We start from the raw sequence: 15,100 nt of genomic DNA, 5'->3' as shown, positions 1-15,100 counted from the left end.
GAATATAGCAATGGATAATCAGAATTTTGTAGTTATTATAAATAAGAGACTTTCAGATTTTAGTAGACCACAAACTAATTTTGATTTATACTCAAATAAATCTATCCTTTTGGTAGGAATGAATTTGGATGGAGTTGTTGATGAATAATGATGAAGGAAATGAAGTAATCAGTGACCTATCTAATTTGTTTATAGCTGAAAATCTTTTTTACAAGGTTAGAAAAACACTTATAGAGGTGATGCGACATTATGAAATTGTCGAAAACTTTAGATTTCTTGTACCTCATTCTAAATTTTCTTGGTAATAATTTCATTTACTGTTTGTATGCGTAGTTATTTTTGTATGAATTTGGTATATAAATATTTGATTGGTCTTTTTTTGTTTTCTGAAACAGTTATTACCTAAAGTATCCTTTTTGAGAATTGCTCCTGGTTGATGACTTCATCAAGTTTGAATCAATTGGGGTATTCATAATCAAAAGACATTGTGCGGATCACATTTATTCTGTTAGAGAAGAGTGTATGCAAGATATCAGAGAATTACTAATGTTGTAGTTATTTTGATAAAGGATAAATTTATTGTTCCAACAATTGTATACACTCTGAAAGATATAGCCGAAAACATGTTGAAAGTACATGATGCTTCACTAACATACCTGCAGGCTTGGCGAGCTAAAGAAAAGGCAATAAAATTGATGCATGGAGATCCGACCGAGACATATGCTATATTTGAACTAACTTTTGTATTTTGTTTTATGAACTTAATTGGTAGAAATGTCAGCAAAGCAACAATTTGGTAGTCACTTGACATGCAGTTTGTTTACAGATTGGTTTCCATTATCCAATTGATTTTCATTGTGTATTGATATTCATGTTGTGTCCAATTTGAATCTAATTGATATTCAATTTGCATCCAGTAAATAAATTATTGTGTTGTGATATTTTGATATCAAATTGTAAAAATAATTGTAACAATTGAAAATAAATTCAGATTATTTGTACATATTGGAGTAGACCTATCCTGGTTATGTTTTGAGCGTGAAAAGAAAGAAAGATAAGAGCTTATTATATCCATGTTGAATTAAAATCATGTATTAGAGGTTGGGGGTATTTGTAGGCCAATTGTAATGGTCGAGGGGACAGTCTTAAGAAGCGCATATGGTTGTAGAATATTGACTGCAGGTACTGTGAATCTAGGAGGTATTATTTGAATCTTTTAAATGTATATGCAAGAATAATTATGATAAACGTGTGTTTTCAAATAATATGTTTTTTTTTCTAAATATGCATCAAGTCACAAACTTTCACTTGCTTATGTCATAGTAGATTCTGAGAATGATGCATTGTGGACCTAGTTCTCTGAACACTTTAGAAAAGTATATGGAGAAAGAAAAAAACATTTATTTTATGTCAGACAGAAACGAGTGAATATAGAAGGAAATTGCAACAATATATTTTGTATTGGAATAATAGCTTGCATATGGCACTTATGTTGTAATGTTTTGAACAACTTCCATAGGAATACTGAAGATTTGAAGAAGTTTTTTTGAGTCATGGCAAAGGCTTATACGATACAACAATTTGAGGTGATTATGAAAAGAATAAGTCAGATATATCAAAAAATAAGAGGTTATTTATTCAATATCGGGTAAAGCAAGTGCTCAAGGGCTTATTCAAAATGTAAGCAAACATGGACCATGACTTCAGACATAGCCGAATCTTTAAATAATTTTAGCAGGATAGAATTGCCAATGATTTCACTTCTTGAATTTATGAGGATAACAGTTCAAACATGGATTCATAAACACAACGAGGAGGTTGCAAAACTAGATCAGAGCTGACAAAAAAAATATGATCTTAAGCACCAGAAAAGTATTGTGTCGTCTACAAGTATGAGGTTATTATTTTTCCTTTATTCATTTATATCCAAAGGTATTGACGTAGGCAATTGGTATGATTAGTGAATAAATTTAGTATAAACTGTCAACTTACATGAACAGTATATTATACAAGTTTCTGGAATGAATTTGACATCCATTCTGTGTATAGTTTAAACCTTTTATGTGGCTTATTTTTTTGTAACAACATTTTAATGATCAATATTTTTGTGTGTTAGGTAATATCATCAACAGTTCATTTGGACATTGTTTTTGATGGATCAAAGTGGTACATCGTATGCCTAAACACTAAGAGATGTAGTTGCGAAAGATTTCAAATTGATGAGATACCATGCACACATGGAATGACATTTTTAGATAACGAAGACTGCAAGGAACAGATTATTGCTCTCTTTTTTATAGCTTGAAGAATTTCAAGATGCATATACAATCTCTCTTGAACCTTTCTCATGCGAGAGTACATGGGATATATCAAGTTATGTTTCAGAGCCTAAATTGATGTCGTCTGTTTCAAATAGAACGGTAGAGAGACAGCAACTTGAACACGAAAAAAATTTGCTTATGTGAAATTCAAAAGGTCTAAAGTTACTTATAATAAATGTCGTCAAATGGACACAACATGAAGACATGTTCAAACTATCCTGTGCCATAAAATGATAGTTTATTTGGGTTAGACTATACAAAATTTTTATTTTATTTTATCTTTTGAACTCATATTTTATTTTGATTGTTACAGTGTGTTCATTTCTTTTCCAATAATATTTATTAACAATACATTCTGGCTAAGAGTTTAATATAATGTTCATGTTTTATACAAGATTCATTCATTAATCATATCAATATTATACTGCTAGAAATAAAATTTATTTGTCGGTTTAATATAAGATAATAATCATATTATTGAACATTATATAAGGTAATTATAATAGTCATTTGGTATGTAACTTAATATCAACTGATATTATTTAAGGTAAGTAGAATCAATATTAATTTGATTTCCTACTAGTGTCCTAAACTAAATAAAAATAAAATCAGATGTAATTAATGTTGGTGTAAAATTTAATGATCTCTATTTGAAATTGTCTAATTAATTCATTTTTTTTATTTTTTGTGTTATAATACGAAGTAAAAAAATACAATTATGTACGAATTTGAATGTCAAAACTGTACAGTTTGGATACAAATTATAAAACGGAGTTAGTTCATGAAATTCACATTAATATTTGTGTTGTTTCTAGTTATTAAGACATTGTAAGATCATAAACTCTAAATGTTAAATTCAATTTTTATGCATTTTCATATAACTATTATCCAAATAATTATTATACTCAATATGTAAATTATGTTTATAATGGTGTATCCATTTGGAATGCAATTTATATATAAATAATATCCTGAAAATAGAATAGTCAATTTGTAATTCAAATGTAGTTGATATCTTTTTTAAATAAAACAGTTGATATTATATATATCAAATACTTAAATTTCTAGCAAACACAAAAATATCCTTCAAAAGTTAGATTTTTTTTTAAATTCTAAAAAGTCTAAGGTGCAATCAACTATCTCAAACTTGATCTCCGTGGTCTTAGTGTAGGATAATTGTTGGTATTCTAAGCATGTTCTTTTGCTATGCGGGGTCCATCAAATTTGCTAGCAACAGTACCAGTTACTTCACTCTCACTTATCGTGTTATCATCATTACTTGTTCTTCAATAATGTCATATTATTGTGGCATACCTTTGACGATGGTACTTTATATCGGTATCAACTGAACACATCAAAACTTCATTACTGATGTATTCAGCAAATCGACATGAATACAAATCACAATCACTGTAAAAATTAAAATAAAACTATTTTAAGAAACAAATTGAGTTAACTTTTCTGATGAAATCAATAGAGTATAGGAATACATATTTGAAACTTTCTGTGCTTTACTTCAAGTCGATTAGATGAGACTTGTAAACATAATTGGGAAGTTTATTGGAATACAGATCAAGTGCTTTACCTCCAATGCATTGTCTAACATCGTGATCAAGTGAAATGGATCCCATGTCGTAATTGGAATCTCTCCATTTTTTTAATGTCATCAACACATGACATAAACTAATAGTCAACCATACTATATGATAGTGATAGTGGAGAATAGTTTACCTTCTTCCGTAAATAATTCATAATGATATTCTCATGTGTTATCAAATAACAAGCCATAAAAAAGGTTATATATATATATATATATATATATATATAATGGTTGTCATATTCAATCTAAAGACATAAATTTCTCCTCAAACTTGTCCCGAAAAGTCACTTACACGCTTAGATAATCATAGTGACCTATTACACACCTATACTATTCAAAAGTGAATTTTCTAATCCCCTAAAACTGATGTGGCAAAAAAATAAAACAAAAATAAAAAATAGGCACGTCAGTTTGGAAAAGAGTAAAAAAAAAAGGTTAATCCTTTTTTCTACCCCCACCCTACGCCTCTTCTTCTTCACATCCCACCCATTGTCTTGTTCTTCTTCATTCCTTATTTTATCACACTTCTTTATTTTTTTTATCACAATCTAAAAGCCTAATTTTTTTATTCGCAATTAGGTTAATTTTTCATAGATTTGTTAGTGAATAATTGTATTTTATCTAGAAAAATTTCAATTGATTATTTCTATTTTATTCATTTTTTTGACTTTGTTAAATAAATTTTGGTTGTTAATCAATTTTTGTGTTTTGTGGTGATAGGTGGCGGGTTTCAAAAATTTAAATAGGTAACTGAAGGTGGTGATGAAGAAAAAATCGATATTGATAAAAGTGGTGATGATATTTGGTGGTGGGTGACAAAGAAAAAGAATAATTGAAGGCGATAGTGGTGGTGAAGAATATGATTAATAGTGAAAGTTGATTCGGATATGATTTTCGGATGAAATGAGAATGAAAATGGGTGAGATGTAGCGATAAAGAAGATATAATTATTAAAGAATTAAAAAAATCAATTTGGGATTAATTAGAGTAAAGTATAGTTAATTAAAGAAAAGTTAATTAATAATAAAATAAATATAATATATGATATGGCGCTGACGTAGCGCTAATGTGGCAGCGAGTGTAATATACACCACATAAGGTGAGAGTGGTGTTATAGGCTTCAGGTGGTAATAAATTCACTTTTGAATAGTATAGGTGTGTATTAGTTCACTATGATAATTTAACCATGTAACTGACTTTTTTTTATATAAATTCAAGGAAGAATTTATGTCTTTTCCCTTCAATCTAGCTAGATGTTTGATGTACTAATTATGTCAGCTGATTTTTTCTAACAAAATCATTTATAATTCATACCAAGTACATACATGAATGTTGTTGGATATCAATTTCATGCAAGTTTAATACATAATGTATTGTTCATATTTGTGCATTTTATACCACCCTCATTCAGAAATCATTCAAAATGCATGCATGATGGCTATCGTATAAGAAAGTCATACAAAATGAATATCAATTTCAAAATTGATTTTAAACAAAAACTTCAAAAAATGCTTAAAAAAATTTGTAGTATGAGTTACATATGAACTATTTAAAAAGTCGATATATATTATTTATCCCATCTTTCCAAGGTATGTCAGTTTTAACCATATGTTAAAGAAAATTCATTTCTACCTTTGACAATATCAAATTCCAATTTAAGGTTCAAATTTATCTTTGACTTTTGAATAAATTGTAAGTGCATTGTTTGGATAGTATTTATTAAAGAAGTAGCTTTATTTACATATATACCTGTCACGCCTTGATGAAACATCTTTGAAAATTTATTTGTTAAAGTTATCGATCAACTTAGCTGCAACCTCGGATCACCGTGACATTTAAACGAATATTTGATACTAGAGAAAATAAGACATCTTCTTACACCGCTTTCTACCGAAAATCGAATATACAGAGATGTGTCATACTTACTGGAATTTCTATTTCTTGGTTGCAAATCTGGAGTAGTAGTAACATTGAGAATTGTATCAAGTTCAACAATCAGTGTCATGGTCAAATTAGGATAATAATCCAATGTTGGTGATTTTTGTAATACCCAATAGCCAAAACAGACCAAAACTTAGTTTTTTTCAGAAAAATCTGCAGGTGCTACCAACGGTGGCATCAACGGACCGTAGCCTGAACCACGACCCGTCCTGTACAACCTTCAATGGGATCGGAAACTTTCAAAAAAAATTCAGCCTAGAAAATAGGTTAAGTTTTGGACAATGGATGGACTTACGGTCCGTAGTCCGTGACCGTCGATCAAGACTCCCTTCAACCACTCTCTGACAAGATCTATGGATGACCAGCATGGTTCGTAGGTGGACCTACGGTCCGTATGTGAAAAATTTGCAGCTAGTTAAAGGGAAATGCAGTTGGGTCAACTTAAAATGATCATAACTGTTAGCACAAATTGAATTAGGTCTTGCATGACCAATCCACAGACAGATAATTGAATTATTTCCATAGACACCGACCTTGCTAAAATCAAACCTCCGAGTAAAAATTTATGCCCATTTATCAGTATATTCAGTATACAGTTTCAGCATGTTATAAATTGGTCATTGCATCCAGTTAGCTCAGAAATCAGCACATCACATTCAGATTATTATACTTGTTTATGTGCTTGTTCAGTTATGTTTTATTTCATCCTTACTCTATCCTACATGCTCAGTACCTTTAAAGTACTGGCTCATACCTGCGCTACATCTTCTCGTGATGTAGGTTCAGGTTTTCAGCATCCAAATCACGCATAGATCGATTTCCCGATTTCCAGTTCAGCAGATTCAGTGGTGAGTCCTCATTCTTTGAGGACAACAGTAATGAGTTTCATTTCAGTCTTTAGTCATTTAGTTTCAGTTTTTGCTAGATTTAGCTAGGGCTTGTCCCAGTATTTCTATTCTAGTTTAGAGGCTATTTTCAGACATAGTTAGATTCAGCTTAGTATTGAGTTAATATTTCTTTTGTATTAAACTAACTCATTGTTTTTAAATATCTCAGTTATAGAATATGGGTATTCCCCATCTTTTCATTTTAAGAATGATTTAGCTTTAACAATAGTGTATTATCTTTAGTATTGTCATGATCATGCCAGTATGGTTAGCTTGGGATCACTTGTGGTACTAGGTTCCATGTCCAGTCACGGGGGTAGCTCGGGGCGTGACAAAATATAGTATTAGAGCACTAGGTTCAAGAGTCCTAAGATGTCTGAAAAAGTCGCACTAAGTAGAGTCATTTTCATGGGTGTGAAGTGCATCACATCTAATGTTAGGGAGGCTATGAAATGTTTTAGGAAAAACTTCACTTTCTTGTTACTCCTATCGTGCGTAAGGTATGATCAAATTCCATTCGAACTTGATGTTGTGCGGTTAAGATAATTCTTTCTTGTAGAGCTTAGGCATGGAATGCTGATTCACGCAATGCTAACGCAATTCCTCTAGTACTAGATTAAAAAGTTCAAATGCAGAGTTTAAGAACGCCAATTCAGCTTTTTGCTCAGAGTATGACCAACCAGAATAACTAGTAGGTTCTAGTTCCTACTAAAAGAAATGTCCGATTAGTGGCAGCCAAAGTTTATGATTTTGTTAGGATGAATCCGCCTAAAGTTTTTAGGATCGCAAGTTGGTATGGACCCACAGAAGTTCATTGATGATGTCAAGAAAATATTTGGTGTGATGTTAGTAACTGATAGTAATAGTTGAGATTGGTATCTTACAAACTCAAGGATGTGACTCACATATGGTTCATTTAGTTGAAAGAAAACAGACACGCCTTTGTCTTTTGTAACTCAATATAGCAGTCCAATTCAATGTCAGTCCAGAAGCTCTTTCAGAACCTTTCTCAGTCTCTACTCCAGTCGGTGATCTAGTTATAGCTAGACGCGTATACAGAAATTACCCTGTCGCAATATCTCAGAAAGTCATCTTAACAGATCTAGTAGAGTTACAAATGATAGACTTTGATGTCATTCTAGTCATGGATTGGTCACAATATATCTAGAAAAGGGATTTGAGTGGATTCACAGAAGATAGAAGCAGTGAAACAATGGCCCAGACCTACCTCTGCTACAGATATAAGAAGTTTCTTAGGTCTAGCAGGTTATTACAGAAGGTTCGTGGAAGGATTTTCATCCAAAGTCTCACCATTGACTAGGTTGACTCAGAAGATGGTCAAGTTCCAATGGTCAGATGATTGTGAGAAAAGCTTCACAGAATGGAAAACTAGATTGACTACAACTCCTGTCTTGACTCTACCAGAGGGTTCAGATGGTTATGTGCTCTATTGTGATGCATCCACAGTTTGACTTGATTGTGTGTTGATGCAAAGAGATAAGGTTATATATTATGCCTCTAGAAAGCTTAAGTTGCATGAGAAGAACTATCCAACTCATGACCTCGAGCTTGCAGCAGTGGTGTTTGCACTCAAGATATGGAGACACTACTTGTATGGTGTTCATGTAGATGTGTTCACCGATCATAAGAGCCTTTAATATGTGTTCACCCAGAAAGAGTTGAATCTTTGCCAGAGGAGATGACTTGAGTTCCTTAAGGATTATGATATGAGTGTGCATTATCATCCTTGAAAGGCGAATGTAGTAGCCGATGCTCTTAGTAGATTATCTATGGGTAGTGTAGACCATGTTGAGGAAAAAAGAAAGGAACTAGTGAAGGATGTTCACACTCTTGCTCGCTTGGGAGTTTGCCTTATGAGCATATCAGACAGCGGTGTAATAGTTCAGAATGGGGCAGAATCTCTTTGGTAGTGGAGGTTAAGGAAAAGCAAGAGAGTGATCCTATCTTGCTTGACCTAAAGGGTGCAGTCAACAATCAGAGAGTGGAGGTTTTCTCCCAAGGGGGAGATGGTGTACTTCGCTACCAAGGTAGATTGTGTGTTCCTGGTGTGGGAGAGTTGAGGCATCATATTATTGCAGAAGCTCATAACTCCAGGTATTCTATTCATCCAGGTGCCACTAAAATGTACCGCGATCTGCGGGAAGTCTATTGGTGGAATGGCATGAAGAGGGATATAGCATACTTTGTGAGTAAGTGCCCCAATTGCCAACAACTCAAGGTAGAATATCAGAAACCAGGAGGTATGACTCAAGAGATCGATATTCCTACTTGTAAGTGGGATGTTATCAATATGGATTTCATCACAAGGTTACCACGTACTCGCAGACAGCATGACTCAATTTGGGTGATAGTTTATAGGATGACTAAGTATTCTCGCTTTTTGGCGGTCAAGATTACATATTCGGCAGAGGACTATGCCAAGCTTTACCTTACTGAAATTGTGAGGTTGCATGGGGTTCCTTTGTCTATCATCTCTCAGTTTACCTCTCATTTCTAGAAGTCATTTCAAAAAGGTCTTGGTACTCAAGTTAACTTTAGTACAACATTTCATCCACAGACGGATGGGCAGACAGAGCGTACATTTATACCTTAGAAGATATGTTGAGAGCATGTGTGATCGATTTCAAAGGTAGTTGGGATGATCACATTGATCTTATTGTGTTTGCCTACAATAATAGCTATCATTTCAGCATTCAGATGGCCCCTTATGAGGCTTTATATGGGCGTAGATGTAGATCTGATGTTTGTTGGTTTAAAGTAGGTGAAGCAACTTTCATAGGGCCAGATTCAGTCCTTTATGCTATGGAGAAAGTGCAACTCATTAGAGATAGACTTAAGACAACCCAAAGTCGTCAGAAATCTTATGCAAATGTAAGGAGAAGGGAACTAGAGTTCCAAGTTGACGATTGGGTTTTTCTGAGAGTCTCACCTACGAAAGGGGTGATGAGATTTGGAAAGAAAGGGAAGCTCAATCCTAGATATGTAGGCCCTTACAAGATCATGAAAAGGATTGGCAAGGTGGCATATGAGTTAGAGTTGCCAGCAAAATTAGCAGCAGTGCATCCGGTCTTCCACATCTCACTCTTGAAGAAGTGTGTGGTGAACAAGTTGAGATTCTTGACCGTCAGGTTAGAAGGTTGAGAAACAAAGAAGTCGCTTCCGTCAATGTTTTGTGGAGGAGTCAGTCCGTAGAGGCAGCTACTTGGGAAGCAGAAGCAGCCACGAAAGCCAAGTATCCTTACCTTTTTCCTTCCGATTCCACTCCAGCTTGAGGTAATAGTTCCTCTTCAGTTTTACAGTCATTCATGCGTAAATTCAGTTTTAGAATCATGTTCCCTCAGTTTGTACTTTCATTTTTAGTGTAATTGCATGTACTCATAACTCAATTCAGTCAGAACTCAGCTCTCAGTGTTTAGTAGTGGGGTTTGCATCTCTCTCCCTCTATTTCAGTTAGTTTAGTCTTCATTCGAGGACGAATGTTCCCAAGGGGGAGATAATGTAACACCCCATAGCCAAAACAGACCAAAAATTAGTTTTTCAGAAAAATCTGCAGGTGCTACCAACGGTGGCATCGACGGACCGTAGCCTAAACCATGGTCCGTCCTCCACAACCGTCGATGGGATCGGAAACTCCCAAAAAAAATTCAGTCTAAAAAAATTGGTTAAGTCTTGGACGACGGACAAACTTATGGTCCGTAGGTCAAACGACGGTCCGTAGTCCGTGACCGACGATCAAGACTCCCTTCAACCATTCTCTGACAAGAGCTACGGATGACCAGCATGGTTCGTAGGTGGACCTACAGTCCGTCGGTGGAATATTTGCAGCAAGTTAAAGGGAAATGCAGTTGGATCAAATTAAAATGATCATAACTCTAAGCACAAAATGAATTAGGTCTTGCATGACCTACCCACAGATAGATAATGAAATTACTTTCCATAGCCATTGACCATGCTAAAATTAGACCTCCTAGTAAAAATTTATGCCTATCTTAGTAAAGGCCTGTCGAACAGGCCCTCACGACGGACCCAATGACGGGGCGTCAGGCGCTCGACGGACCGTCAGTCCTGGCCATCGTGAGGCCTGACAACAACCTTTCCAGGGGTCTTTTTGACCTTTCCCACTCTGTTTAAACCCTAAGTGACGTCGTTTTGACCCTAAATCACCATATTTTAGTAAGATTAAGCCTAGAAATATGCTTAAAACATATCCAAGTCAAATCATTAAATCAAAACTTAGAAAATTATAAGCAAGAGAGGAGAAAAAAAGCTCAAGAACCCTAGGGTTTCTAGAACTTTGATAGAACTTTATGAATTTATTAGTTTTATGTTCCAAATCAGATTATCATGCTTTTATTCAGTTTATTGGATGAATTTCAGAATCCTAGCTTTGTATTTCTTTAGTTCTTAAATTACACATGCTAGATCAGATATTTCAGACACTTCAGTTTTACATGTCTCAGTTATAAATGTATAATTACCAGATCAATTGTTGCATTCTTAGTTTGCATGTTTAGTTTTGAGCTATCCAGTATTCACACAAATTCAAACATAAATAGTAAATTTATAGAATTCATTAAGAGTAGCATAATACCGAGTTGGACTAGGGTTTAACATACCCAATAGTCCCAGAATTACTAGCCAAGTAGGTTGCAAGTCCCCTCTGTGGGCAATCAGTTTAGTGATCACGCCAACATGCCTTTATACCTTTGGTAGGGTATATTGGGTCCTCTCGATGGGGCGTATACATCGGACTCAACATTTAGCTCATATGGTTTTATTATCGGTTATTAGTAGCTCCCACAGTTCATTCAGACTCTCTGCATTTACCATTTATCAGTATATTCCGTATTCAGTTTCAGCATGTTATAAATTGGTCATTGCATCCAGTTAGCTCAGAAATCATCACATCACGTTTATATTATTATACTTGTTTTGTGCTTGTTCAGTTATGTTTTATTTCAGCTTTGCTCTATCCTACATGCTCAGTACCTTTCAAGTACTAACGCATACGTGCGCTACATCTTCTCGTGATGTAGGTTCAGGTTCTCAGCATCCAGATCACGCATATCGATTTCTCGATCTCCAGTTCAGCAGATTCTGTGGTGAGTCCTCATTCTTTTAGGACAACAGTCATGAGTTTCATTTCAGTCTTTAGTCATTTAGTTTCAGTTTTTGCTAGATTTAGCTGGGACTTGTCCAGTATTTCTAGTCTAGTTTAGAAACTATTTTCAGACATAGTTAGATTCAGCTTAGTATTGAGTTAATATTTCTTTTGTATTAAACTATTGTTTTTAAATATCTCAGATATAGAATATGGGTATTCCCCATCTTTTCATTTTAACTATGATTTAACTTCCGCAATAGTTTATTATCTTTAGTATGCTCATGATCATACCAACAGGGTTAGCGTGGGATCACTTGTGGTCCTAGGTTCGGTGTCCGCGTCTCAGGGGTAGCTCAGTTGATGATCCAGGTATGTCAACATTAAAAACACCACCAATTGTTTGGTCAATTGAATTATGCGCTTTAGCTATGTATTCTAAAAAGAAAAATTAATTTTAAAAAACATTCTAAATGAATATACATATTATATTATGATTGGTTCTCATACCATTGGTATTTGAAATATCTGCCTATTTTCTTATTGTAACTGATGGCTGATCCACTCGGTCTTTTTCAGTCTCTTCAACATGTTGGCGTACATCATCCTAAATATATACAGTAAAATAAAATATAGACAATCATGCGTATAAACTGCCTCTTACAAGATTAATACAAAGGTTAAATCAACAAAATAACATGACATGAATATTGCCTTGCACAAATTTAATACTATATTAATACCAAATTAAAACCAACTGAAAATAATGTAAAATAATAGTTTATACATTATTCGTACAAAGTTGATACAAATTTTATAATATCAATGTCAAACATTAAAAAAAAGATGCATAAGAACTACTTCATTTAATATTCATATCAACATAATACCAATGTTAAAAAAAACATAAAACTGAAAAATAATGCATAAAATTTGCTCATAACAAATTCATACAATGGAATATCAACTGCAATATCATACATTGAACAATTACTACCTCATACACTATTAATACCATGATAATATCAATTTCATACAAGAAAACATAGAAAAAACAATTGATCATTTCTTAACTTTTTCAAACCCTTTAATACGTCTTGGTATAATGTTTGTGTTGGTTGAGCTCTTGAAGACCTAATCTCATCGATTATCAACTTTATTCAATTATCGACATATACGTTAAGTTCGATCATGTGCTTGTCAACCTTGTCAACAGGCATAAACATATATGTTAAACATTAAAAGATTACAGAATAAGATGTAATATTAAGTAATTCAAAAGGGATTGAGAAAATAACATTATCCTTCAATTCTTTCAACTCTTACCGAAACTTCTTGTAATATATAGAATATATATTAAATATTAATTTGTATACTAACCTCTACAATTTTCTTTTTCAACTCAACATATTTTTCATCGGAATCAACACCATTCCTTTTTGATGTTGCTTGAGTTTTAGTCTCATGATTACTAAAAGATTCATGTAAATTGTTCTGATCAATGACATTCATCTCTTCATTCGTAAGTACCATGTTTTTAAATTTAATTTGTAGTAAAAGTTAAGATGGGAGGATTAAAATTATAAATAAATGGTAATTGTTAAATGGCAATAAATAAAAAATGACTTGGCTGTCATATGTTCTGAAAATTGTATTCATTAAGTCATCGAAGAAAATACTTTTATTTGATATCTTTCAATAAAGAATACGAGGTGTATCATTTGCAACATGGATAGAAATTGTGTTGTCAAATGGATGACAACACTCATGAAATCAAATCTGCAAGGTTAAGTGAAATTGGCTAAATTTTATTAATGTAGGACTAATTCTCTCACGATCCAAAAATGAACGTGATGGAACTCGTCTTATCCCACCAAGACTAGTCAGCCAAAAACTCGAACAATACAATAAAATGCAAAAATTTTATAATAAACTTAAAAGTATTCCCAAAATCTGATTATCATGTGTACAAGCCTCTAAAATTATACTATTGAATCAAAAGAAAATTTAAGTATCATATGACATTGTTTCTATAGTAAAAAAGATCATAAACAGGAGTAAGAAGGTCAACCGAGATGACAAACAACTACCTCACAAATATCCAAGAAGCCTCGGAAAAGAAGAGAATATATCACAAAGATCCGGGCTAGTAACCTACAAAAATTGTAGAAGAAAGTGGTGAGTACCAAATCACACGATACTCAACAAGCAAACATCTAAAAACAAGTTAAGGGAACAGAATTCGGGTACTCCTACCACCCTAACCGAACCTCCACAACTACAACCTGCAGACAACCAATCCAACCTAATAGTTCACGGTTTACATGACACACAACTCAACAAAAACACTCTAACAATTACATATCCTCAACAACAAGCTTCTTATTCATCAATCACAACTTCCACAAAAAGGCACTCACAATGTCAACAACACAAGATCAAGTTCATCAATGATAAAAGTGTGCAATGCGATGAAGTTTAATGTCAAGTATAATGATGAATGTCTGACCTATGATACACACCCGCTGTCTCTCAGTCTTGGATACATGGGGGACAAACTTGTCCATGCATCCATCGCGATGCGCGATACGATCCTCGATAATAGTAACCATCGCAGCGTGCGATACGTCCCACGAAATATAGTATCCATCGCAGTGCATGATACGTCTTTTGAAATAGTACATTCTATTTAATTTCTTATTCTTTTTCAATGCACATAACATTTGTCACAACCATGTGTCATAATAATGTGAATGACATATTCACACAAATAATGGGGAGATGACCATTTTCATAACAAGACACAATTCACAACAATACAATTGTGATGCAACATCAACAAATAAGCAATAGGCCTTCAAATAATTCTCAAACATCACACACCAACAATTTATCACATTACCTTTTTATTACTTTTTTCATCATTAAAATTACTCAACATGAACAAGTGAATCCATCACCAATTTTCATTACTCCAAAACACATATTATAAGGAAATACACAAATTTCAAACACTTAACAAGGGTTTAAAAATCCACTTGCCTTATCCATTCGATTTATCAGACTTGACCCTTCTCTTTTTGTTTGGCTTCCAAATCAATATAGTCTATTCAAAATATATATTCACAATAATGTTTTTGTAACGACCCTCTTAGTCATTTCATAAATCTTAATAACTATTTTTATATTACCCTTTTTAATAATTATTATAAAAATATATGACTTGTAA

This window comes from Solanum lycopersicum, chromosome 5, assembly GCF_036512215.1.
Source record: "Solanum lycopersicum chromosome 5, SLM_r2.1".
Lineage (NCBI taxonomy): Eukaryota > Viridiplantae > Streptophyta > Magnoliopsida > Solanales > Solanaceae > Solanum > Solanum lycopersicum.
The sequence above is the reverse complement of the archived record's forward strand: the minus strand, read 5'-3'. Positions refer to the sequence as shown.